Below are 26,797 nucleotides of genomic sequence, written 5' to 3' on the forward strand. Positions count from 1 at the left end.
GAGTTTGTCTTTAGTCCCAGCACCATCTGTGCCCTGGGCGGGCTTGTCAAACCCTGCCTTCATCATTCTACCACTCTCCATCACCTGCTTCCCCTCCAAAAGGCTTTTCCAAGCAAGGGAGTGCACTTTCCAGTCTTCAGTATCTCCTGACATCTTTTTTCCTTAACAACTGAAATAAACTATTGTTTGCATGCTGTCAAATTCACCTGTTCTCAATGTAAAATGTATTGATTTGTAGTAAATTTACCGAGATGGGCAACCATCACCAAAATCCATATATAGAACATTTCCAGCATCCCAGTGAGATCCCTTATGTCTGCTTTCAACTAACATCTTAATGATATTGTTTGACAGGTAGCTGAGAGTAAGACCAAGACACAGGGGAAGGGAGGGGAGGAGTGCACTTTAGGGGGTGAAAGAACTCCAGAGAGAGATGCAAATGGGAAAAACAGGAGGAAGACTTCAGATAATCTCAGAAGACAGCATTGGAATGCATGTCAGAGGTGGCCAGTTCTTCATCGCCACTCCTCAATGAAAACCATGGGATTACAAAACCATATTCCCAACACATGGTCCAGCAATCAAGCTCCTTGGTATTTACCCAAAGGAATTAAAAACTTACATCTGCACAAAAACCTGCCCGTGGATGTTTACAGCTTTGTTCATAATTGCCAAAACTTGGAAGCAACCAAGATGCTCATCAGTAGGTGAATGGATTAATAAACTGTAGTATATCCAGACAATGGAATATTATTCATCACTTTAAAAAAAGAGCTATCAAGCCATGAAATGACATGGAGGAAACATAAATGCGTACTACTAAGTAAAAGAAGCCAATCTGAAAATGTCGCATACTGTATGATTCCAGCTATGTAACATTCTGGAAAAGGCAAAACTGTAGAGACAGTAAAAAAGTTCAGTGGTTAGGGGTTAGAGAGAGGGAGGGGTAAATAGGTATAGCACAGAAGATCTTTAGGACAGTGTGAATTCTCTGTATGATGCTATAAAGGTAGATACATGTCATTTTTAATTTGTTCAAACCCACAGAATATACAACACCCAGAGTGAAGCCTAATGTAAACTACAGACTTGGAGTGATTATGATTTGACAATGTAAGTGTGCCAGTGGTAACAAATGTACCACTCTGGTGGGGGATGTTGATATTGGGGAGGCTGTGCTTACACAGAGGCGGGGATTATATGGGAGATCTCTGTACCTTCCTTTCAATTTTACTGTGAACCTAAATCTGTTCTAAAAAAAAAGCCATCAGAGTGCCTGGCCCCATTAAATGCAACACAACTGGCAGCAAAGTGTAGAAGACCCCTTTTCCCAGAATGCCTGATACCAAATACAGCACCTTGTGCAGGGTTGATACTTAGTAAATGTTTGTTAAATTGAAATGAGTTGGAGAGCGGAGGTATTGGAGGGGGAAAATGCCTTCTCGTGGATATTTGTCACCTAGCATCCTTTCCCACTTTCTAATGGCCCTCCAGTTTTATTTTTGGTCCTTACCTCATTCCAGCATGTGTTATGTGTCCTCATACAGGGACGGTAATTCCAGGGACCTAGGAAGCCATGGGATCAGATTTTCTTTCTTCTCTCCCCAACACATCCAGGGACAAAGGTGTCATTTGGACTCTAAACCAATGATGCAAGGTCAGCAGGAATGGCCGCACATCACCCGTGGCCACAGCCGTCCTGACCCCAATCAGACTCAACCTGCTGTGAAGCAGGTGTTGCGCTTCCTGATTCCTGGCTTCCAGAGGTGCCTTGTTCCTACCTATTCACAAACCCAGTTGCCCATCTCCTGCTGATTCTGTGTGTCCTTCCAGTAATTCCTTTCTATTAGCCAGAATTGGTTTCTGTTGCTTGCAACCAAGGAACCCTAACCACTTCATGCCCTTTAAAAGCCATGGCAGTGATACAGGTGAGAGGTTATAAGGGCCTAAATTGAGTTATGGGGTGGCTTCCACAATAAGGAAGTTCAGGGGTAACTATTTTGTGACTGAAGAGATATTTCCAGGCAAGAAAGGGAGAGTAGTCAAAATCGACCCCAACATTTTAAACTTCATGTGTTTCTACCACAAAGTGCTTTCGGTCATTTGACCTTTCACCCAGGTGGGCTGAGAAAAGTGGTTGCACGTTTCTTATAAATGGATCAACAGAGCAAACTATTTTAAGACCTAACATATGAGGATGAATAATTTTCACATGCTTTTCTCTTCACGGAGAGAACAACCAACACGGCAGTTGGTCTCACTGTTCAACCTCATGCACGTGCCGCCTGGCAAGTGACTCAGGCTCCTCCGAGAGCTGCTTCCTGCTGAGTGGAAGAGCCAAGGGTGTGAGTCAGCCCTGCTCACAGCCAAGAGGCTTTCAGGATTCTCTTCTGCCTTACCACACAAGGTTCAAAATGCCCCATCTCTTTTCTTTAGCACAAATGCCCGAATAGTTAGAAGTCAGAGTCCAGAGCGGCTTCACTAAAAATGTTCATTTTCATAGGATACACATGAACTTATTTACAAAACAGAAACAGACTCAGACATAGAAAACAAACTTATGGTTACCAAAGGGGAAAGCGGGGGAGGGATAAATTATGAGTTTGGGATTAGCAGATACACACTACTATATATAAAATAGATAAACAACAAGGACCTACTGTATAGCATGGGGAACTATATTCAATATCTTGTAATAAACTAATGGAAAATAATCTGAAAAAATATATATGTATGTGTATATATATATATATATATATATATATAAATTACTTTGCTGTACACCAGAAACTAACACAACATTGTAAATCAACTATACTTCAGTAAAAAGAAATGTTCATTTTCAGAAATCAGTGATGCTTTCTGGACTCCTCCAAAATAAAAATATAAATAAATAGAAAAAATGAAAAAGCAACCAAGAAATAGCAAAATGGTGAGGGGTACAATATAGCATGTTAATGCTAAATGCCAGCCTCAATGGTTCAATGCCCAATTTCTTATGATGAAAGCACCAGGCAGAAGACAGGCATCAGATTAAATGACTGAATAAATGTGCTACCTCATGAAAACTATTTGTGAATTTCCTGGCTGTTTGGCAGCGAATAAAAGCTATAATGATTGGATAGATACACATTTTGTTAGTGCTACTTCAAACTGATACTTTACCAAATTGCTACAATCCTTTCAGGTGTGGGAATCACAGAGCGCCTTTGAAGGAAGTCATGACTTACCGCACTAGAGCTGAAAGGCTGGCAAAAAGAGCAACAGCCCATTACTGAAGGGCTATGGTATGAAAGACATGTAATGCATTTTTGGTTGGAAGGGCTCCCCCCCATCTAGGGCTGAAGTCTGACAGTTAGAACCCACTCGTTAGATAATTTGCGATGGTGTCATATCACATACAAATGCTCTGGTGATTCTCCTAGTATTTCAAAGGCTGGGAATCTGATCCAGGAACAGGAATAGATTAGCAGAGCTTATTCAGTTTATGCGTGAATTCTCTAATTGCCCTCTTTAGAATGGAAATATGTCATCATAGTTCAGTTTCCTGAGGTCACAAAGATAAGACAGCATCTACGTTGATTTCAAACAGAATCCTTTATAGATAAAAGAAGCCTCCTCTATAAAATAAAACAGCTTTTCAAATAGCCTCTCTCCACAGTTAGTAATAATTTATGCTTGGTGAACAGGAAAATATGCTGAATTTATTCAATTTACGGTGCAAGCTGATAAAGAAAGAGTGGGAGTGGGTAACTTACTGGTATTTGCAAATCTGATATAAAAGATTTTTGTAATTCCTCCTGATTTCAAGAGGAGAAGAAAATTAACTCTGAAAGTGGCAGAACAAAAAATTCCTATTATTGTCAAAGCCATGGTATCTGGCATTTTACCACATAGATGGTTCTAGAGGCTTTTTCTTTTGTCCTCCAATATCATTTTTTGCTACACTTTTGAGCCCTCATTAAAAAAAGATTGTCACAACAGACAACCTCTGGTTATGAACCTAGAGTCTGGCCCAGTTTCGCTGGCATTGTCCTGCCCTGTCCCACTTTCATAAACACGTCTAAGAGCTGGATAGCAGTTTACTCTCCTCCTTTGCCAACCAGCCCCTTGGCTTTAACCAGGGCATATTTATTTTCACTCCTAATTATTTCTGAAGTAAAACTTACTTTTCTTGCATGATTTCAGGGTATGTTTTAGAGTGTTTTGTGTTTTCAAACTCCACTTTGAAATGGAAGATGGTTTCTATATGCCCAGGTGGTCTTCTCGTGTTCTCTCAACTAAGGAGGTGTTGAAACTCCTTACCTTTAAATAATTGTTCAGAGGACATCTGTGGCTTCCCGCTTCGTGTGGCAGATGGGGCATTAGGTACAGCTTGAAATTTAGAAAATTAGCCTAAATTAATGCCCAGATAACTGGAAGTCTTAGCTCATACGCCACCTCTTTCTTTTTGCCAACATGTCAAGCAGTAAAATCTTTATCATAAATTAAAAGTATAGCATGAAGTTTGAGGCATTTTGAAGGGGAAAAAAAGGTGTAAAGAGTTCAGAATTTGGGCTTCCCTGGTGGCGCAGTGGTTGAGAATCTGCCTGCCAATGCAGGGGACACGGGTTCGAGCCCTGGTCTGGGAGGATCCCACATGCCGCGGAGCAACTAGCCCGTGCACCACAACTACTGAGCCTGCGCGTCTGGAGCCTGTGCTCCGCAACAAGAGAGGCCGCGATAGTGAGAGGCCCGCGCACCTCGATGAAGAGTGGCCCCCGCTTGCCGCAACTGGAGAAAGCCCTCGCACAGAAACGAAGACCCAACACAGCCATAAATAAATAAATAAAATTTAAAAAAAAAAAGAGTTCAGAATTTAGCAAGTTCATTTTATGGACCTGATATATTTGTTTGTTTTTAAAAGCACATCACAAAATTCTAGCTGAAAACCATTACATACTATAGCTTAATGACACTGTGTCTCATTTATAAAAATTATAACTTAATCATGAAAAGACTACATTTTCTAGACAAAGCTTCTTTCTGAACGTACTTCTTTTCCCATGTAAGTCTGAGAAGGCACAGGCAATGCCACCCACTGAGAATTCTTGGAGGTAGTTGAGCATAAACCTCACATTTCAAAATAACCACACTCTGCCATATCACAACCACATCCTGGATCATCAGAAGCCGAGGAAATCCAGTGATGAAAGTTTTTCTTAATCCCACAGGAATCTATGGGGAGGGGGGAGCAGGGCTGCATTGCTCAAGCCCATGGGTTTTGGTGTCTTTGAACTTTCTCCCCCGCAGGCTATATCTCCCAATATTGCTGCAGTAGCCTGTGAGGCTGTGTGGAGGGCCAATCCATCTGCGAGCTCAATACAAAGATATGCTCCAAAAAGCCCTCCTCTTCAGAGGCCCAGACTCTCTCCTCACATTTGGAGACAGTTATGAAGCAGAATTAGACTAATCATTACATGGCAGTTGTGAAGCCCAGAGGCATCACGGGACGCTGAATGAAATAACATTTTCCAAAGTATCATCCAGTCAAGGGTTTCCATATTCTCCTAACATTCCTTTCATCACTACCACTCAAAGGGTTAAAGGTTTGGAGTCTTTCGTTTTTGTGTGTTTGATTATTTATCATTAGGAGGTAACTGAGGGCTAGAGCCTGGCCAAATATTTCCATTCCTTGCCCTTGCCTCTTCATAAGTCACAGAAACCCTACCCAAGAACATCCTTTAACTATTACCTTGACTTCATTCTGAGGAATTTAGGTAAAGACTTGGCATAAGCAAGTAAATGGCAGGTACCTAGCTTACCCACAAGAAACAATGTACCGCAAATTAACAGATAGAAACTCTTCCATCTCCAGTGGATTTTCCACTCACTGAAGAAGCGTCATGGTAAACCAGGAAGTCTGCGCTCTGGGTCAGACATATTTGGATATCAATTGCAGCTTGATTAACTGTGCATCCTTGAGTAAATTATCCTCATCTTTGAGTCTGTTTCCCCAATTTTAAAGGACTGTTATGAAGAAGCAATGGAAAACAAGCACTTAGCACTCTGTGGGGCACAGAGTAAGCATGTAAAAAATGCTAGCTAATATTATTGTAATTTCCTTCATAGGGATGCTATGCAGAATTAAATGAGATAATACCTGTGGAAGACCTGGCTCCTTGGTAGGAGCTCAGCAAACATTAATTCCTTTCTCCTTGGAGAAAATTAAGTTCTTTCTGAATCTGCTTGGGATTTTAAAAATTGAATTATAGTTGATGTACAACCTTATATAAGTTACAGGTGTATAATATAGTGATTCACAATTTTTAAAGGTTATATTCCATTTATAATTATTATAAAATACTGGTTCTATTCCCTGTGCTTTACAATATATCCTTATAGCTTATTTTATACATAATAGTTTGTGCCTCTTAATTCTTGTCCCAATCTTGCCCCTTCCCCCTTCCCTCTCCCCACTGGTAACCACTAGTTTGTTCTCTATATCTGCGAGTCTGTTTCTTTTTTCTTATATTCACTAGTTTGTTGTATTTTTTAGATTCCACATATAAGTGATATCATACAGTATTTGTCTTTCTTTGTCTGACTTATTTCACTTAGTATAATACCCTCCAAGTCCATCCATGTTGCTGCAAATGGCAAAATTTCCTTCTTTTTTTTGGCTGAGTAGTATTCCATTGTATATACATATATACCACGTCTTCTTTATCCATTCATTTGTTGGTGGACACTTAGGTTACTTCCATATCTTGGCAATTGTAAATAATGCTGCTATGAACATTGGGGTTCATGTATCTTTTCAAATTAGTGTTTTGGGGTTTTTGGGTTTGTTTTTTTTTAATATACCTGGGAGTGTAATTGCTGGATCATATGGTAGTTTGATTTTTAGTTTTTTGAGAAACCACCATACTGTTTTCCACAGTGGCTGAACCAATTTATATTCCCTTTGTACTAAGGGAATACAAGTGTACAAGGGTTCCCTTTTCTCCATATCCTCACCAACATTTGTTATTTGTAGACTTTTCGATGATAGCCATTCTGACAGTTGTGAGGTGATATCTCACTGTGGCTTCGACTTGCATTTCCCTGATGATTAGCGACGTTGAACATCTTTTGAATCTGCTTGGGTTTTAAGTGATCTGAATCCAAGGTGCTTCCCTGAAACCACCTAATCATACACGCCCCTCCCTCCTCCTGCAGAAGAGAACATCTTCAGGCCATGTGCCCCCCTCCCCACCTATCTCTAGTTTTTAGCAAGTCTCCTGCACCTCACTGTCTGGCCTTCTCTTCTCCCAGCACTAAGATGTTTTTTCAGTTTCTTCCCATCATCTGATTTGAAGGTGGGATCCCAAATCCTGCCCTCAGCCCACACTACTCTTATGTCCTCCTCTGCTGCTCTGTGCTCTCTCCATCCACCCCTGAGGTGCTCATTACCCACGCACATTTTACAAGGACAAAGCAAACACATTTGCGTTTAGATCAATTTTGTCTTAGTCAAACTGGGGGATATTTACAACACAGAAATAAGAGAGGACTGGAATGTTTTATCACAAGGAATTAAAGCTATTATTCCACAAATCTGATCACTGTGAGCAGCCAAAACAAATATGTTGAGTAACTTCTTCCCTCACTAACTAGTTCTTTTGCCTGAATCTTCCAAACAATAGCTTACATGGCCAAGGTTCAAATAGTACATTATATTCACCCCCAGTACTTGCCTTCTGTTTTGGATATAATTTTGAGAGAAGACATCTTAGAGAGTAAATTCTTTGGGAAAAGACATAAAAAGAAAAATACCAGATAGATAGATAGATAGACCCAGATTTCAGAAACGTTGCAAAAAATTACAACAACAACCATAATATAATGACTGTAATTTTTCAAGCATCTTCAGACCACAAATATAATGCTGGGGGAAAATAGATGTATTTGTTCTCCTTCTGCCTTATGGCTGAAAGAGCAAGCCATGCATGATTTTTATGACCTGGCTAGTGATGTGTCCCTTCAGGGACTTATTAACTCCATCCTTATAGATGGTGCCTGATCCTCATCAAAATTAGAAATTGCTTAAAACCAGAAAAAAAGCATTTAATTCCTAAATAGGCCATTAGTGATATCGGATAGTTTGTTATGCTGTAATGTAATATTGAAATTCCTTGAGGCAACTGATTTTCAGTAGTGAATTAAAAAGACCAAAACTAAACTGAGTGTTTGAGCAATGAGTGAAAAACATCTTGGACAGCTAAGTATTTTATAGGTTGTGTGTCAGCAACTGACCTTTTGAAAATCAAATCATTAGCCCTCCCAAGAAAACTAAATGCAAATGAGCCCAGCCCAACTGTGCAGAAGGTATGAAAACATTTGGATGGAAAACTAATTGTCTACTTGGATTTCCAGAGCAGGGGAAAGTATTTAAGAAACAAAATGTCAGAATAATGACCATTATCCTCAAAAGAAAGTAAGTGGACTAAAAATAGCAATGGACAGTTTTGCTCCTTCGAAATTATAAGCACTGATGCATAGAGTAATGGCAGCGGACATTTATGGCAGGTTTTCTACCTTGAGTGTGTGCCTGGATTCTCTGTCCCCGCCTCACTGCATGGCTAATGCAACCTTTGACAACATTTTCCCAGGGGTGCAGAATTCCAAGAATAACACACACCAACAAAATAGTATCATTCCTTATCTTACAGTTAGAGAGAAGCTGATTTACCGGCTACATGTGACAATAGATTAAATAAGACAGCATTGTTTTCATGCCTATACCTATCTTCAAGCTTAAGGTAAATACCTGTTTGAAAGACTGCAACTAAAGCAATCAAGGTAATGGAGTGATTCACCAACAGCTCTAATTACAGAAGCATAAAACTATATGTGCCTATAGGCTTGTAAATGCTAACTAATTCCCATTTCTCACCGTTTGTATCCAAAAGCCCCAGTTAATTTCCTTTTCCTGAATATAGTATCTGAATTATGGAAATGTGGGAAAAGTCACTAGTCTAGTAAATGTATCTTTCAACAGATACTTAATTGCCTTCCTGAAGTTACTGTAATTTATTTCAGGAACTGAGCCTTTTTTCCTGGAATCTTTCTTGTTCTCATCAAGACAGACATTTCTCCCAGGGCATCCTGATATTTCTCCTGGCTAATCTCTGGGGATGTTATCAAATGTATGGTAGAGTAAGGTTAAAAAAAGGTTAAAAAATTTCACCAAAGGTTAAAAAAAAAGGAATACACGTATGTGTGTGTGTGTGCAGGGTGTGTGTGTGTTGTGTGTGTGTGTCAAGAATCATATTCAGGTTAAAATATTATTAAATTCATAGAACTGTAAAAATTTTACATCAATATAGATGCTTTCAACAGCATATAAATCAAAGCCTTGCCCAATCCCTGGCCTGACTGATGAGATTTTTCCATTAAAATTGCCCATTCCATCCCAGATATGGATAATATATAATTCAAAGTTGAAATCGGGTCTCTTGAGTTTCTTGAGATTGGATAAATGTCTCAAAACATCAGCAAATAGGCCTTAAAGGGAGGCAGCAATCTCTAAACCACCCCGATGCCTTGTCAATAGCAGGAGAGGCGGGAGGAGACTGTAAGCCAAGCAACCTTTGTGTGACCTCAACCCTCCCCCAACCTCTGAAAAGTAATAAGGACTGTTCCTTGGGTCTTTGTTGGAGGAAGCTGAGAATAAGAATGATGAGCTCCTGCATTCCCACAGAGACTTAAAGTAACCACAGCTCCTTCCGCTCAAAATTGCTGTATTTGGTGACCTGAGGTTCAAGTAGATGAGATTTTTGCCATCTTCAAGCGTTCGGAAATAATTCGCACTATCGCTCTCCTGAGTGAGACAACCCACCAGGGCTAGTGTGGCTCAAGGAGATAGTGAGGGTCGGGGAGAGACAGGGCACAGAAGGACATATTTCAAGGTGGTGGGTGGACTGGGGAACAAGAACCGTCTGAATGCTTTTCAGGGACCCTGTGATTTTAGCTGAGATTTTTTTAAGATGAGAAAAAAGCACCAGATTCAGAATTAGTAAACCAGGTTTCTGGTCAGCTCTACCACTAATTTATTTTGTGTCCTTGGTTACGTTTCTTAATCTCTCTGGGCCTCAGTTACCCCACCTACAGATTGGCTGAAACAAAGTGCAAGTTACTGTTACCTCGCCAAAGTCTACAGTTTTGTGACTGTTACCTGTTCCTCAGAGATGTAAGAAAACCGATGCTAACTGCAATCCTATAACTGGAGGAAGAGAGAAGATGTGAACTAAAAATGCCACCTGTCATATCAGTAAACAAAGGATGCTGCAGCCATCAAGCCATCACATTAGAGCTGCCCTGACGGTGAGCCCTGAGTCAACTCAGGGTGCAGGCAGGATGCCCTCCGCCACATCTAGCGGACAGCCGCTGTAGCCACACCCAACAGTGCATGCTGACGAGGCTCAGGATGCGAAGCACGGGATACTGGCCCCAGAGAGCTGAGGTGCATATGAAAGGAATGATTTCAATGAGCCCAGACTTTGCATCTTCCCGTACATAGAAAAGCACTAAATTCCTTAACTTGAGATAATCTGGTTTTCCTTAATTCCCAGTAATTGTTTGATGTCCCAACCACCTGGTCTTTGTTGCAAAAACTCCTGTCTATCCTGGCTCCCCCCTCTCTTGCCTCCTCCGAGCAGTCTCTCAGAGTTATCTGACATGCTGCGTCCCAGGTTTAAGTCCTCAGTTTTGTCCGCCGAATAAAACATAACTCTCACCTTTTAGGTTGTGCGCTTTTTTTTTCAGTCGACAAAAACTAATTGAGTTTTCTCAGTCTAGCTAATGACACTCTGCAGCTCAGCAGTGAGGCAGTCAGAGAAAGGCAATGGAATAAATCAACATCCTTAGGCTAATTACACATGGAAGACCTCTGTGCATCACTATGGAAACCAAAGGCAAAGTAACCCCAGTGAAGGTCAAAGACTGGGAAAGTGAACATGGTATTATGATAGGAATAGGTAAAATCTACCACAGCCTGTGACTTCACCAGATTAGTCCCCAATACAGTGAGATCCTAATTATTTTCTAAAAGTGTCTTAACGTAGGATCCATGCACCACCTGCTTCAGAATTACCAGGGTACAAAAGCAAATTCCTTGAACTCACCCAGACCCACCGAATCTCTGGAAAAAGGAAATCTGCATTTCTAAGAAGTTCCCCCAGGTATTCCTTTTGCACAGTAAAACTTGAGAACTACTGACCTAGCAGATGGAGAGAAAGAAGTTGGGAGAAAATGAATAACGAAGGGCCCAGCATGTATACTCAAGGAGTGAGAGTCTGGGTAACTCTGAGGTACAGGGTCAAAGAGAAACTTATTTTTCATTGTAAACTTCAGTTCAGTTTGCATTTTTACCATGAGCAAGAATTAAATAAATACATATTTGTAATCCTGAAAAAAACTGTTTCAGTGCAAAATAATTTGGTACACTTCTCAGAGTTCGAAAAAATGAACACTCTTTATAAAGTTGAAAGATCAATAACAGCAATAGTTTAAATTTTTCTTTTTCAATCAGACTTGGAAAGGTTAGGCAAAATACAGCCTTAGTTCTGTACTTTATCAGATTAAGGATGGCAAGGAAGACTGTCAGAAGCATACTTAATAAAGATGCCTCCCCTCAGTTCATCTTATATCTGGGTGGTACCCTAGAATTCGTACCTTGTTACTATGTTGTAGGAAGGGGGACCCCTTCCAGGGCCCAAGAGTGGGCTCTTGTCTAACTCTTGGAAATGAATTGTCCGAGGAGACACATGTGCTGACAAAGCAAGAGACTTTACTGGGAAGGGGCACTCAGGTGGAGAGCAGTGGGGTAAGGGAACCCAGGAGAACTGCTCTGCCACGTGGCTCGCAGTCTCGGGTTTTATTGTAATGGGGTTAGTTTCCAATCACTCTGACTCAGGGTCCTTCCTGGTGGCGCACTCATCGCTCAGCCAAGATGGGTTCCAGCGAGAAGGATTCTGGGAAGTTGGTAGGACATATGGACTGGTGTCTCCTTTTGACCTTCCCTGAATTCTTCAGGTTGGTGGTGGCTTGTTAGTTCCGTATTCCTTACCAGGACCTCCTGTTGTAAAATAACTCATGCAAATGGTTACTGTGGTGCCTGGCCAGTGTGGGTGGTTTCAGTCAGTGTTTTCCCTAACAATGACACTATTTTTTTGTTTGTTTGTTTCCTGGGTGATTAGCAGTTTTTGCTAACTAATTTATGAGACCCTCATAAGCAGAGACCATAAATTATGTTTCTTCATATATCCCATAGCCTTTTTCATGCCACATAGGGCATAGTATTTGCTCAGTAAAATTCTTATGAAATATTTTCTTTTCTGTACCATGTAACACGTTCCCGTTCTCAAGAAGACTCTAAAATTCAATGAAATCAAACCTCCAAGAGAGGCTGAAAGTTGTGAGGTCCAACAGTTGTAAAAAGAGGATGCCTAAGGAGAAAAGGGACAGAGAGATCAAGACCAGGGGCCCCAGGATCATTTTCACAGGAAGTCTGCTCAAGAAAACTCCAGGACTAAAGGGTCCACAGTGCTGAGCTCTGATTGGAGGAGACAGGCAGAGGCCTTCTGCCAAGGCAATTGTTTTAAATGAGGCACCATAAGCTTAGGTGAAATTTATTAGAAAGTGTCTCGCCCCACAGTCCCAGCCATGGGAGGACCAGTGGGATATACTGGGCTGTGCCCCTTATGAGAAGGGAAGGGATGAGCGCTGCCTGGTATAAGGGTGAGAAATGCACCACCAAGCCCCGTTATTAAGTACCTATTAGAGAGGTCAGCTTTCTTCCCCACTCTGCTCAAGACAGGTGGAGACAGACCTGGAAGTACGTTTGCAACACTTACCAGCTATCTGTTAGAAAGCAGAAGTTCAGTTGCTTCAGTGGTTCAACGGTAATGAGGTGACGGTGAGCAGCAGACAACCATTTGATGCAAGATGAGCATCTGGGCCACTGGACAACAAATGGTGTTGCCCTAAAAAAGCAGCAGATCTACCCCAGCAGCTAGCTGTACCCTAAACTCAGAATCCCCTTTCTAGGGTACAGAGCTGTGAGTGGTCTCTGGAGAGCAGCTGCCCAATCAAGGACTAGTTTCCCAGTCCTTTTGCATCTGGAGACACATAAAGTGAAGAGAAATGATGTGCATCACTTCCAGACCAAGGCTTGTAAGCAGTTACTGTACCTTCACTCCCTTTCCAGTTCCATTGGCTGGATAGAACTGGAAGATGTCCACCCCTATGGGATGACAGAGCCACAGGATGAAAGAAGCCTGGGTCAGAATCATTTCATAAAGGAGTCATGGATCAACAAGGAACCACTGCTTGGGACTGGTACTACCTTAACAAGAAATCAACTTCTGTTGGTTTGAGATATAATACATTTTGGGTTCTATTTGTAATAGCAACTAGCATTACCCTAACTCACGTAGTTAGCTAGGCCAAAGGTACACACAGTCTTTCTGAAGCTCAGGGACAGTATCTATTGATAGATCTGAATAAGGTTCAGTCCAAGGGGCAAGAGCTTGGAGTTGCTTTACTCTGACTAGGTGTTTGCAAGGGACAGAAGACTCTTGTGATAAGCTTTACCAGGCTCGAATGGGAAGTACTCCTTTTTGGATTCTCTTCTCTCCAGGACACGCCCAAGGATAACTTCCAAAGGAGATATAACTCCCCTCCATTTCTCTCCCCATCATATGCCCTTTAGAGAGGGGTGTGCTTCCAAGGCCTGGAACACCATCTGGCTGCAAAATGTTTTAAGAGTTGATGAGTTTCCTTTTGCAAAGAGCAGCCCCATTAAAAAACAAAAACAAAACAAACAAGGCCAGGAAACCCAGCTACAGCCCAGAAGAGAGCCCACAAATTTCCCTGAGAATGTTGACTGACTTGTGTTTTCCTGTGATAAAAGATCATAGAAAATTATAATAGGGGCTTGTAGTTCGCACACACAAACACACACACACACACACACACACACACACACACACACCTGAAGATATTTGACCCTTGAATCCCAAACTCAGGTTATATCTATCAGAGACAAAGCCACACATTGAATACTTCAGGTGGCTAAAAAGAAATTAGACACCATCCCTGACCTCCAGGTACTGCCAATTAGAATATAACTCTAACCTAAGTGTTACAAAAGAGAAGGATGCAGAATGTGCTATAAGAACAAAAGACAGGGAAGGAATAATTCTACATGGGGCATCCAGGAAGTTTTCTTCGGAGGGATGGAATGAAGGCTGCATGTGTAGGAGGATCACCCAGAAGGCAGGCAGAGAAAACAACTCAAGTACAGACCATGAGATAGGAGAGGACAGGAAGTTTACTTACTTTGGATCCTCTTGCTTACAAGAGCTTTTGTTGTCATTATCTCAAGGCAAGGGAATAATACAATCTTAGTTACTAGGCTTCTTAAACTTTCTCTTTCCAAAAAGATAAAAATGCAATTTTTAAGCAATAAACCTGCCACTAAGAACTCTCTGGGATATTGGGTAGATGAAGGGAGGGGTATATTCTGAAGCAGCAGAGAACCAGGATATAAGGGAGCCCAATCCACAATTTGCCAAAATCATGTAATGTTCAGGTTTCTGATGGAAGCTAAGACACTGAGTAAGGAGAAGGAAGTAAAAGCTGGAAAATCCATATTGCTTTGGGGTAAATGACCTATGAAATGGGATGGGGCCATACTTCAGTAGTGCCAAACACCCAGTAGGCGTTCATTAAATGCCTGTTGAATGAATAACCCGTACATCTCAGATATGCTTTGCCGTGATAACCTGTGCCAGGAGTATTGTTAAAAATTCATTGGTTCTGTTGCCCTAATTTAGTGACTCATCCTCTGTCCTTACCACCCACATGCAATCAGAGCACAGAAACTTCTCAGGGCTAAGCTAGAAAAAATAATATGTGTATATATATATATATATAAATGTATTAAATATATATATGATTTATGTAAGAAATACAATGTCTGACTCCTATCAGAAAACAGAATATATATATATTCATATAGGAGTCATACAGTGTAATTCTTGCATAAAACATATATATGTAAAGGACTTTCCAAGCTGGGAGTCCCATAAATATCAAGCACTGCCCTCCATTCAAGCTCTAGATCTGTCTCTCTCTCTCCCTCAGCCACAGAAAGAACAGGAAAGGCACATCCATCTAGATAGCTACAGACCTTTCAGCAAGGACAGTTTTAAAGTGTCTAACACGGTGAGAGCTATGAAATCATTCTTCACGTGTACATTTTTAAAGGTCTATATGCATAAATTAGTTTCCCATAGTGCTGCAGAGCTCTAATTATTTTTTAATTTATACAAATACATGCAATTAAAATGCAATTACAATGCAATTAAAATGCCAGTATAATTAAAATGCAGAAAGAAGAAAATTTATAAATCTGTTCATGAAGCCCCTTGATTTCTTCTTGTGTTCAATTAATGCCACTTATGATTTAAAGATTGTGAAAAATCTTATTTCGGTTAGTAAGACCAGCCCATCAATCCATGTACCTTAGAATGTGAAGTCTTGTCTAGATCCACAGGGTATACCTTTATGACAAATGTTGGACCAGAACTGGCCAAATGAGAGTTGTTTGACAAAGATATAGCCAAAAGAAGGGGGGAACATTAAGGGTGCCTGCCCTACAGAGGAGTAAAGAATGCATGCAAGATCCAGGTCTTCCAGTATTTCTCAAATGTTGGCCAGATATATTTACATAGTTCCCTAACAAGAGCCACCACCCTCTTTACCCTAATTGCTCTGTAAATGAAGACATTCAGTTAATAGGGACTGATCTGAGGTACAGCAGTACACGATAGACTTTTAAAAAAGAAAAAACAAAAAACTGAAGATGCCTTCTGCGAAATGACTATTTTTTTATAGATAAAAACTTGGGAAGGGGAAAAAAAAGACAGGCAGCAAGCAATCTGATGACAAGCTAGAAACTCAAACCCAAAAGGCTAGATTTGATTAAATTATATTCATACAACAAACATTTATTGTGCACTTCTAGGCTCAGGGTATATAAAATAACATGTGGTCCCAGTCCTCTGGGAAACCATCGTCTGCAGGAGAGAATAGATATGTAAACAGCTCATTGTTATACAAAAGGATCAGTGTTATAGTGGTCACATGCACTTCAGGGGCACAGAGAAATTAATAATAAAAGAGCTCTCCAGGAAGGAAAAAATGCTTGAGCTGGGTCTAGGGGGCTTATTATCTCAGTGACTGGGGCACAACTGGCATTTAGTGGGTAGAGGTCAGGGAAGCGAACCATCATTACCCTGGATCAATTCCCCACACAAAGAATTGTACTGCTTCTCACATGACTCAAATGTCAAGTATCGTGCCAGGCATTTAGGAGCTAAAATACTTGTTTATAATTATTTGAGCCTTGCTGCTAACTCAGTTTTACATATAAACCACAAAGGGTATGTTTTCTTTTCTTTTTTCTTTTTTTTTTTTGGTATCATTCAAATATCCAGGAATATTTTTTAATTTTCCAGGAGTGCAACTACCTTATAAAACAAAGGAACATTACATTTTGTTTTGTTCAGAATTTTTACTTTCTTATATAAACATATCAAGGTATATTTATTCTTCATTCTTTTGATAGGGCAAGAAACTTTTTTCTTCAGTATATGCCTTTTGATAGGGGTCAGAGATTATATTTCTTACATAAATATCAAAATATGTCTACAGTTTCCAGTTTCAACTTCTTAAAACCGGAGTGGAAGCAGAAGAACAATTTCTAATGAGTATGAGCTACAAATCCCTAGTTTTTCCTCCAGTTTTTTAGAATGGTCTCTGTGCACATTTGTGAGATCTGTTCTGACGTGAAGGGATGTGCATTGCCCAGCTCCAAGGTTTCTGCTGTGCCATAGCCCTCGTGCATACCTAGAGGTAGAATTGCTGAGTCATAGAGTTTATGCAGTTTCAATTTTTCTTGATATTTCCAAATAGTTCTTCAAAGTAGCTGTCCTATTTATTGTTCCACCAGCAATGGTCCCACAACCTCACTAATACTTGGAGTTATCAGACTTCTTCATTTTTGTTAATCTCACTAATAACATAAATGTATATCAATGTTGTTTTAAAGTTCTTGGATAATTAGAAGTTGGACATTTCTTATATGTTTATTGGTCTGTCAGGTTTCACCCTCTGTGAATTACATGTTATATCTTTTCTCCATATTTCGCGTAGTTATTTTCTGTCTTTTTCTTATTGACTTATGAGTTCTTAATATACTTTAGATCCTAATCTCTATGTGCATTGCAAATATCTTCTCCTAGATGGTGGGTTGTCTTCTCAATTTTGTTTTAGTTTTTAATGTAGTCAATTGTAACCATCTTTTCTTTTTTTGGCTTGTATTTTTTTGTGTGTTATTCAAGAAATCTTTCCTATACCAAAGTTATGAAGCTCTTCTACATGTTTTTCTTAAAGTGTTTAATATTTGCTTATCTAATTTTGATCTTTAATCCATCTGTGTGTGTGCATGTGAATGTGTGTGTGAGTGTGTGTATGTGTGTGTTATGAGATAGAGATGTAATTTTTTTCATGTAGATATCTAGTTGTCCTAGCACCACTTTTTTTTAAGAATTAACATTTTCTCACTTATTTGTAATGCTGTTTATGTCAATGACAAAACTCATATATACTTAAGTCTATTTCGAGGTCTAACGGTCTAATTTTTTTATCCATATATCAATACCACTCTTTTCATTCCTAGAGCTTTACAGTAAATCTTGATAACAGATAATATCCCTCCCTCTAGTTATTCCTCTTCCTCAAAATTGTCTTGACTGTCCTTTTTCATTTACTCTTCTATGTGAGTTTCTGAATCAGGTAGCCAAGTTCCCTGAAAAATCCTGCTCATTTTGTAATCATGTTGAATATAGGTATTAATTAGAGGAGACTTTATCATACCAAATCTATTCATTCAGAAACATGATATAGTTCTTCATTCATCTCGGTTCCCTTGTTGTCTTTCAATAAAATTTATTATTTTCTTTATAGACGTCTTGAACGACTTTTCTTATATTTATTCTTTGGTTCTTTAGAGTATATCTTGCAATTACAAATAACATACTTCTAAAATTATATTTTCTAATTATTACTTGATGAGATAAAGGCATTACTTCTGATGTTTTGATATTGTTGATAAGGCAAACAGTATATTTGCCTTACTGATTAATTCTAATGGTTTGTAAAATCTTGCATTTTCTATATAGACCCTGAAAACAATGGCAAATGCCAATCAATCTTCTTTTTTCTCTTATTGTGCCAATTAGGACTTCTAATACAATGCTAAATATGAGCAAGAATAGAGGATATCTTTGTCCTGTTCTCACCCAGAATACGTCTAAGAATGATATTCATTATATATTTTTGTTAGATACCTTTATCCAATTAAAGAAGTTTTGTTCTATTCTAGTTTGCTAAGAGATTTTACCATAAATGAGTGTTGATATTTTTCCAGAATTTTTTTGCAAATATTTGAGGTACTGAATGGTTGTTATCCCTTAATATTACAGTAAAATTTTTATATATTGAATATTCCTGAGATAATCATATTTGATTATTATTTATTATATATTTTATACTCATCTCTGTTCATAAGTGAACATAACCTATAATTTCCTATTTACATGCTGTCTTTTTCTAATTTTGCTATCAAAAATTTACTAGCCTCAAAAAATGAGTTGGGGACCGTTCCCCCATTTATATGATATTGGGTACATACAAGGTTTGAATTGACCTGTTTTCCAAGTGAAATGTTCTTTCTTATCATCATGTAAAATGCTCTTAATTCTTAACAACTAAAGAGTAATGCTCTTAATTCTTAAAGAGTATTTGTTATTAACATATCTATTATTAACTTTATTTTATTTAGTATGACCTAGAATACACTTTTTTACCCTTTAATTTTAGCCCTCTGTGTCAAGTTTTAGGTGAGTGTCTTTTAAATATTACAGAGCTGCATTAAAAAAAAAAAAAAAAAAACCTAATCCAAGATTCTCTGCTCTTAGTTACTAAGCTAGTTCATCTATATTTGGTGTAATATTGAAATATTTCCATTTATTTCTACTCTATTATTTTCAAATTTTTATTAAACAAGTTTTGATGAACTTCCTTTTTTCCTTTCTTAACTTCTGTTGAATTGGTTGTTTTATTCTTTATATTAGTTTGGAAGCTATACAATCTATTGTTATTTTAATGATTATTCATATTTTAATATATATTGGAATATTAACTATAAAATTAATCTATATGTCTTCACTCATCCCAAACAAAGAAAGAAACTTAGAATATTTTAACTCTGAGATCACTTTCAATCTTACTTGTTATTTTTGCCCTGTATTTAAATTCAACCTTGCTTTTAAACTCTGCTGCCCCACTGCCTCACCACCATTTATATTCAACATTATTATTATAGCTTTATACAGTCAGTACTTGTTTAGTTTTATTGAAATTTTATCAATTTCTTGGGTCACCATTGCTTTTTGCTTCCCACTCCTTTGTTTGGGTTAAATTTTCTTCTACTAAAATATACCCTTAATAAGTTCTTGTAGTGAGGCTCTATGGGTGCTAGATTCACTCCATCTTGTTTTTCCAAAAATGTCTTAATTGTGTCCTCACTCTTGAGTGATAGTTTAGTGTGGTCATTCTAGATAACAATTATTTTCTGTCAGCATTTTAATATATCATTCTACTGGCTTCAGACTTCAGTTGTTGATATTAAAAATTCAGCTGTATGTTTAATGGTCATTCCTCTTGTAAGCTGACTTTTTCTCTAGTTGTCTATAAAATCTCCATGTTTTCTTTGTATAGTTAAGTTTCATCATAATGTATATGGTTGTGGATTTATTTGTATTTATTCTGTCTTACATTCATTGTGCTTCTGACATTATTGATATTCTTATATCAATTTTAGAAAATTCTCAGCCATTATATCTTTATATATTGCCTCTTTACTATTCTCCCTCTTTTCTCTTTCTGGAACTCTTAGACCTATATTGGACCTTCTCATTTTACCCTCAATATTTTAAAATTTCTCTTTTATATTTTCCATTTGAAACTTCTTGCCTAGCTACTGTAGTTAACTCTATGTTATTTACATTCAACTTCTCAGCCATTGTCATTTGAGAATGACAAGTAAAGACTTGATGCTTCATTCAGTGCTATAGCGTTATGGTAAACTTTTTGAAAAAAATTCCGTGTACGCTCTGAGGAAAAGCCAATTGCTTAAACATTGCATTGCACAAAAATCCCTCAAGTGCCCATAGGAAACAGCTGCCATACTTTCTCAAAAACTCCAAACAACCATACTCCAATGGGATGAGACAGCACCTGGAGCTTCAATGTCTTCTCTAAGTTACAGAGCTAGGTTGGACACAGTACAGGTCAAACTTTTCATTCACTGTAGGCAAACCAATAGTCTTGGGTCTCACTATGTCTTTATCAATTAAAATCTTAGCACCACAGTGATCCTAGTCATGGTACAACCTATATGAGCATGAATCTCTAGGTTTTTCAGCACTGGACTCCATGAGTGGGAAGGTAACTCTCTCCTTCTCAGCTAGCATACATCTTCTGATGTCTGGGTCCCAAACGCTAAGGAACCAAGCTTAAAAACCTAAATAACACATTCTATTTAGAATCATCTTTATATCCCTGTGTACTCATACAATATGCAGAACATAAAAAGGGCAGAAGAAAGCAGAAGATGCCACTTGGGGGTTCACTAACAGGCCTATACTGGCACACGATCCACATATACTGTTATACTGTACTAAGCATTCCCTTCACAACTCAGCCACTGGGTTTTTCATTTCAATGACCATAGTAGCCATTACTAGGAGGTCTATTTGATTTATTTACAAACATGTCTGGTCTTTTCATTGTATCTTACTTTTCATGATTTTAATGCATTCTTCTACATTTTTAATTATTTTAAATGTACTTATTTTATCATTCCCATTGCAGGTTTGGGAGATTCATTCTCCTATTTATTGTGCAGGGTGGCTCTCATTCATGGTTTGTTGTTTTCTCATCTGTTCTGTAATCTTGGATTGTGACCTCGTCTTCAGCAAGTTCTGCTGAAATCCTCTTCCACGGAGTGAAAGTATGTTTCTCCAAAGTGGTTCTGTGTTTGCTTCTCTAAAGTATCCCAGGGACATCATTAGCTCACAGCAATTTTCTTAAAATTTTCACAGAATGTCTTGGCTTGAGGGCACCCAGAACATGTGGATATTATCATTTCAAACCTTGAAACCAGGTTCTCAGAGATTTTCCTTTCTTTCCTTCACTCAAAACAGATAAGCTTTCTCATCATCTCTTTATGTTGGTGTGTGGATTTCACAAGGTGCAGGATTTCAAAATCCAGGCTTTATACAAGGGCTTTATTTTGAACTCTCTGGTTATCCAGGACTAGCTTCATTTCCTCTCCCTTGTAGGCATTAAAGCCATGCTCCCCAGCCTCCAAAAAAGATTAAACATCAGCTCAGACTCATCTTATTTAATTAACAGTTCCTTCTTTATCCCTGGGAACTGGGGTTACATTTTCTCATAAATGCAATTGTACATATCTAATAATTTTTATTGTATTTTATCCAACATGTATAGAAGCTGTTAGAAGGAGAATTTTCCAATTGTTTTGCCTGCCAGCTTGCTGGAACCAGAAATTCTCAATTGTATTTCTTACACGCAACTCTCTTTTTGTACTAATATTATAATGCTTCTTGTACTAATATTTTTTGTATTAATATTTTAACTTGCTTTTTGTACTAATATTATACTCTCTTTTTGTACTAATATTATAATGCTTTACATTCACTTTCATTAAATTACATAATTACAATAGTAAGTTTAACTTAAATCAACAGATTTGGGAGCACATGTACACACTCATCTGATTCTTTGTGAGTATACAACTCCAACTGGTAGAAGCAGGTGTTTAGTGCATACTAGAGAGTTTCCTGCTAGCCAGGTATGTTCTGCAGGCTATAAACATCAGTTAGTATGTTTTACAGAAAGAATGGGGACTATTACAAATACAATGAGGGGGTTAAACGGGGATTAAGAAAGCATCCGTTATAACTTTTAGGAATGGAGCGTAGGAATTGATGAGAAATGAGTCTAGAGAAATATGTTAAATTCATGCTCTGAAGGCATATCAGTCATTCTAAGAAATTTGGCCCTAATCCTTACCAAAGTATATAGACCTGTGGGTTTTGAATGAGAAAACATACATGAAACAATCTGCATAAAGTTTTACACAAATGTAAGACATTTTTCCTATTATTCCAATATCGATAAAAGTTCCCCAAACCCCTAGAAGTTAGTGAAGCAGTTTAAATGTTCTAATATTTATATGAATGCAAGTTCTCAAGCCACTTTGAAGCTTTTACAGATATTCTTGAGTGGAATTGTCACTCCACTCACTTGGCCTGTGATACCTCAGTGAACTTCTCCACCATCCAATGGACCTCAGTTACACCCTCTTCAAAGAAGTCTGAGCCTCAGCCTTAGTGATGGGGGAATGTGTTCAATCCCTGTGTACTCTGCCTCAACCCTAGAGCTACTGACTGCCCCTATATTTGTCATTCTTGTCTTCTTTAGAGTTCTTTTTACCCCTTAGTAGTTATGTCCCATTACTAGTTAATAATTCTTTATATTAAACTTTCTCTGTTTGAATTAATGTGTTGTTTCTCTCTCCAGATCAGATAATGATTAATACACACATTGAAATTTGAGAACCAATACCCTAGATCACAAAATTATCCCAGAGTTTCCTGTTATTTTCACCAAAAGTAAGTGAATGATTCCAATGACCATATAAATACTTGTTCTTAAAAGACTGAGGGTCATAAATACCATAAACTTACAAGTTCAAATAACTATTTATTCAGGGAAATTCTGACATAAGCCACATACTGTGTACTTTTATGGCTATATATGCAATCTGTACATGTGTGCTGATGCTTTTCTGATTACAAAGCCTATAAAACACTAGTTTAATTTTTTAAAATCTCAGGTCACTATGATTCAAGGCAAAATTAATCATCTGGGGAGCTAAGAGATAATATTAGTAATTATAGTTCAGAGTTGTTTGAAATACGTTATAATTATTCATTTATAGAATTCTATTTCAGTCATAAAATGAGTACAAAGGTCAAGAAAAGGAAATATATATTTAATGGGGCTTTACAAAAGGAACATCCTTTTTTTAAAAGAAGCACAGGATCTCACACAACATATTACACCCATTATTATAGTGAGTAAACATTGCTCACAGCAAGAAACCCCCTTAATTTACTTATTGAATTAAAATTAAAACACCTACTCAATCAAAGTGACCTATCAGTGCTGTAATTTCTACTGCTTCCATGAATACATTTCTTATAAAAGATTAGGCTGTTAAAACGAAAGTCCAGATAAGAAAGTGAGAATTGCACATCAAAGCTATAGGCCACAAAAGTTTCAGAACTTCAACTTTTATCTCCAAGCTAACTTTAACTTACAAACCTAAATTTTCACAAGACCTCATATCAGCCCTTCTTCCCCAAAAGTGAGTTCATTGTAAAAATCATTCTTGATACACAGCTTGGGGCTTTGTGTCCACCTATAGGGGTGGGATAGGGAGGGTGGGAGGGAGACACAAGAGGGAGGAGATATGGGGATATATGTATACGTATAGCTGACTCACTTTTTTATAGAGCAGAAACTAACACAACATTGTAAAGCAATTATACTCCAATAAAGATGTTAAGAAAAAAAAATCAAAAAACAATCATTCTTGATCCAGAATTGAAAGATTTTATATTTCTCAAGGCACATTCTTAACAACAGATTCATCAAAACACAAAAATCAGAAAGGTATTCCCAGCTTTTAAGATGTTTTCTTGACAACATTGACATTGATGTGAATGTCCTTAGGCGCAATAGTATTCTGTATGAGACAAATGACTTTAAAAAGTGAGGGTTTTCTCCTGGCAGAACCACAGAAACTTGTTCAGAAGACTGAGGGCCCCTACAAATCTCAGTGTCAGATAAAAGTTCAAATTCTTATAGTCTTCTTGGAACATAAATTTTGATTAAGGTTGTGAAAAGAGTTACTTTATGATTTTAATTTCTTCTTCCAGATTCCTTTGAATCTTAGTGTCCTTGATTCTTTGTCTTCTATGTAGACATATCATAGCAGAATCTCAGCCTTTGTTTTTTCCAGTGGGGTCCACATGAAACCCAATTTTCTTGTCAATTCACTCAGTGTTTGATGGTTATCATCCAACAGAATTCATCCTCCTGCCTCCTTCATTTTGTAACAGCACCCAGCCTGATACCCACTTATTTTCCTTGCTTTTTCACTCATATTTTGATTGGTTGACCTTGGCTTCTCACCTGTTGATAACCCACATCTCAAATCCTAGAAGTGTATCTGGACCCAAAAAAATCATTCTTAATTGTTTTCAGTCATCACATTGATTTTAGTTGCTTAACAATAAAACATGATTTTTTCTTTTCAGAGACAATCTGCCCTTGGTTTTTAAGAAACACTGGGTAACTCTGACAGAATTTTAGACATGTATATTTGAATAGGAAACAACGAATCTGGATATCGTTGTTCACAGCCTCAAAATGCAAACCTCATTTCTAGTTACTTGCTTGTGTAGAGGGTTTAATAAAGTTCTGATTGTGATTATCTTGTCTTGAAAGGTGAGGAAAGGAGAATGTACATTGATATTTTTATGGATAGAAGATCTAGTGATGAAACAAAGTTAATGAGCTCATGTTGGCCACTCCTGATTGCGAGAGTGTATTAATTTCTCATATCTCTGAACTTGGATTCTCTAAACGAGTGCTTGCCAAATGTTAATGTGCATACTAATCCCCTGAGATCATTCTAAGGCAGATTCTAATTCAACAACTCTGAGTCAGAGCCTGAGATTCTGCATTTTTAACAACTTCCCAGGTGATGCTGATGCTGAGGCCTGAGGCCCCACTTTGAGTAGCTCAGCCCCTCCACCATAGAAAGCAATTGAATCACAAGAAGGTGCATGTGCACTTCTAACGAGTAGACCTTATGAGTAAATAAAGTTGTAAGAAGAAAGCCCTCTTTTCTGATCAGTCAACTTCCAGGCCCCATTTCTGAATATAGGAGTCAGGAAAAAGATTACTAGAAGGTTTGGATCCACCAGAGGGCAGACAGCAGAAGCAAGAAAAACGACAATCTTGCAGCCTGTGGAACAAAAACCATAGTCACAGAAAGATAGTCAAAATGAAAAGGCAGAGGACTACGTACCAAATGAAGGAACAAGGAAAAACCCCAGAAAAACAACTAAATGAAGTGGAGATAGGCAACCTTCCAGAAAAAGAATTCAGAATAATGATAGGAAGATGATCCAGGACCTCGGAAAAAGAATGGAGGCAAAGATCGAGAAGATGCAAGAAATGTTTAACAAACACCTAGAAGAATTAAAGAATAGAGATGAACAATACAATAACTGAAATGAAAAATACACTAGAAGGAATCAATAGCAGAATAACTGAGGCAGAAGAATGGATAAGTGACCTGGAATACAGAATGGGGGAACTCACTGTTATGGAACAGAATAAAGCAAAAAGAATGAAAAGAAATGAAGACAGCCTAAGAGACATCTGGGACAACATTCAACACACCAGCATTTGCAGTAGAGAGGTCAAAGAAGGAGAAGAGAGAGAGAAAGGAGCTGAGAAAATATTTGAAGACATTATAGTCGAAAACTTCCCTAACATGGGAAAGGAAATAGCCACCCAGGTCCAGGAAGCACAGAGAGTCCCAGGCAGGATAAACCCAAGGAGAAAAACACCAAGACAAGTAGTAATCAAATAGACAAAAATTAAAGACAAAGAAAAATTATTGAAAGCAGCAAGGGAAAAACGACACATAACATACAAGGGAACTCCCATAAGGTTAACAGCTGATTTCTCAGCAGAAACTCTACAAGCCAGAAGGGAGTGGCACGATATATTTAAAGTGATGAAAGGGAAGAACCTATAACCAAGATTACTCTACCCAGCAAGGATCTCATTCAGATTCAATGGAGAAATCAAAAGCTTTACAGACAAGCAAAAGCTAAGAGAATTCAGCACCACCAAACCAGCTCTACAACAAATGCTAAAGGAACTTCTCTAAGTGGGAAACACAAGAGAAGAAGAGGATCTACAAAAACGTACCCAAAACAATTAAGACAGTGGTAATAGGAACATACATATCGATAATCACCTTAAATGTGAATGGATTAAATGCTCCAACCAAAAGACACAGGCTCGCTGAATGGATACAAAAACAAGACCCATCTATATGCTTTCTGCAAGAGACCCACTTCAGACTTAGGGACACATACAGACTGAAAGTGAGGGAATGGAAAAAGATATACCACGCAAATGGAAATCAAGAGAAAGCTGGAGTAGCAATACTCATATCAGATAAAATAGACTTTAAAATAAAGAACGTTACAAGAGACAGGGAAGGACACTACATAATGCTCAAGGGATCAACTCAAGAAGAAGACATAACAATTATAAATACATATGCACCCAACATAGGAGCACCACAATACATAAGGCAAATGCTAACAGCTATAAAAGAGGAAATCGACAGTAACACAATAATAGTGGGAGACTTTAACACCTCACTTACACCAACAGACAGATCATCCAGACAGAAAATTAGTAAGGAAACACAAGCTTTAAATGACACAATAGACCAGATAGA

The 26,797-nt window shown here is 38.2% G+C and overlaps 1 protein-coding gene across 12 annotated transcripts in view; it reads right to left on the bottom strand.

Annotated features, from left to right (window-relative positions):
- SPACA1 (sperm acrosome associated 1) overlaps window positions 1-26,797 on the bottom strand; it is a 203,611-nt gene that overhangs the window by 131,733 nt on the left and 45,081 nt on the right. The window lies entirely within an intron of this gene.

This window comes from Balaenoptera borealis (assembly GCF_965194805.1).
Source record: "Balaenoptera borealis genome assembly, chromosome: 9".
Taxonomy (NCBI): Eukaryota; Metazoa; Chordata; class Mammalia; order Artiodactyla; family Balaenopteridae; genus Balaenoptera; species Balaenoptera borealis.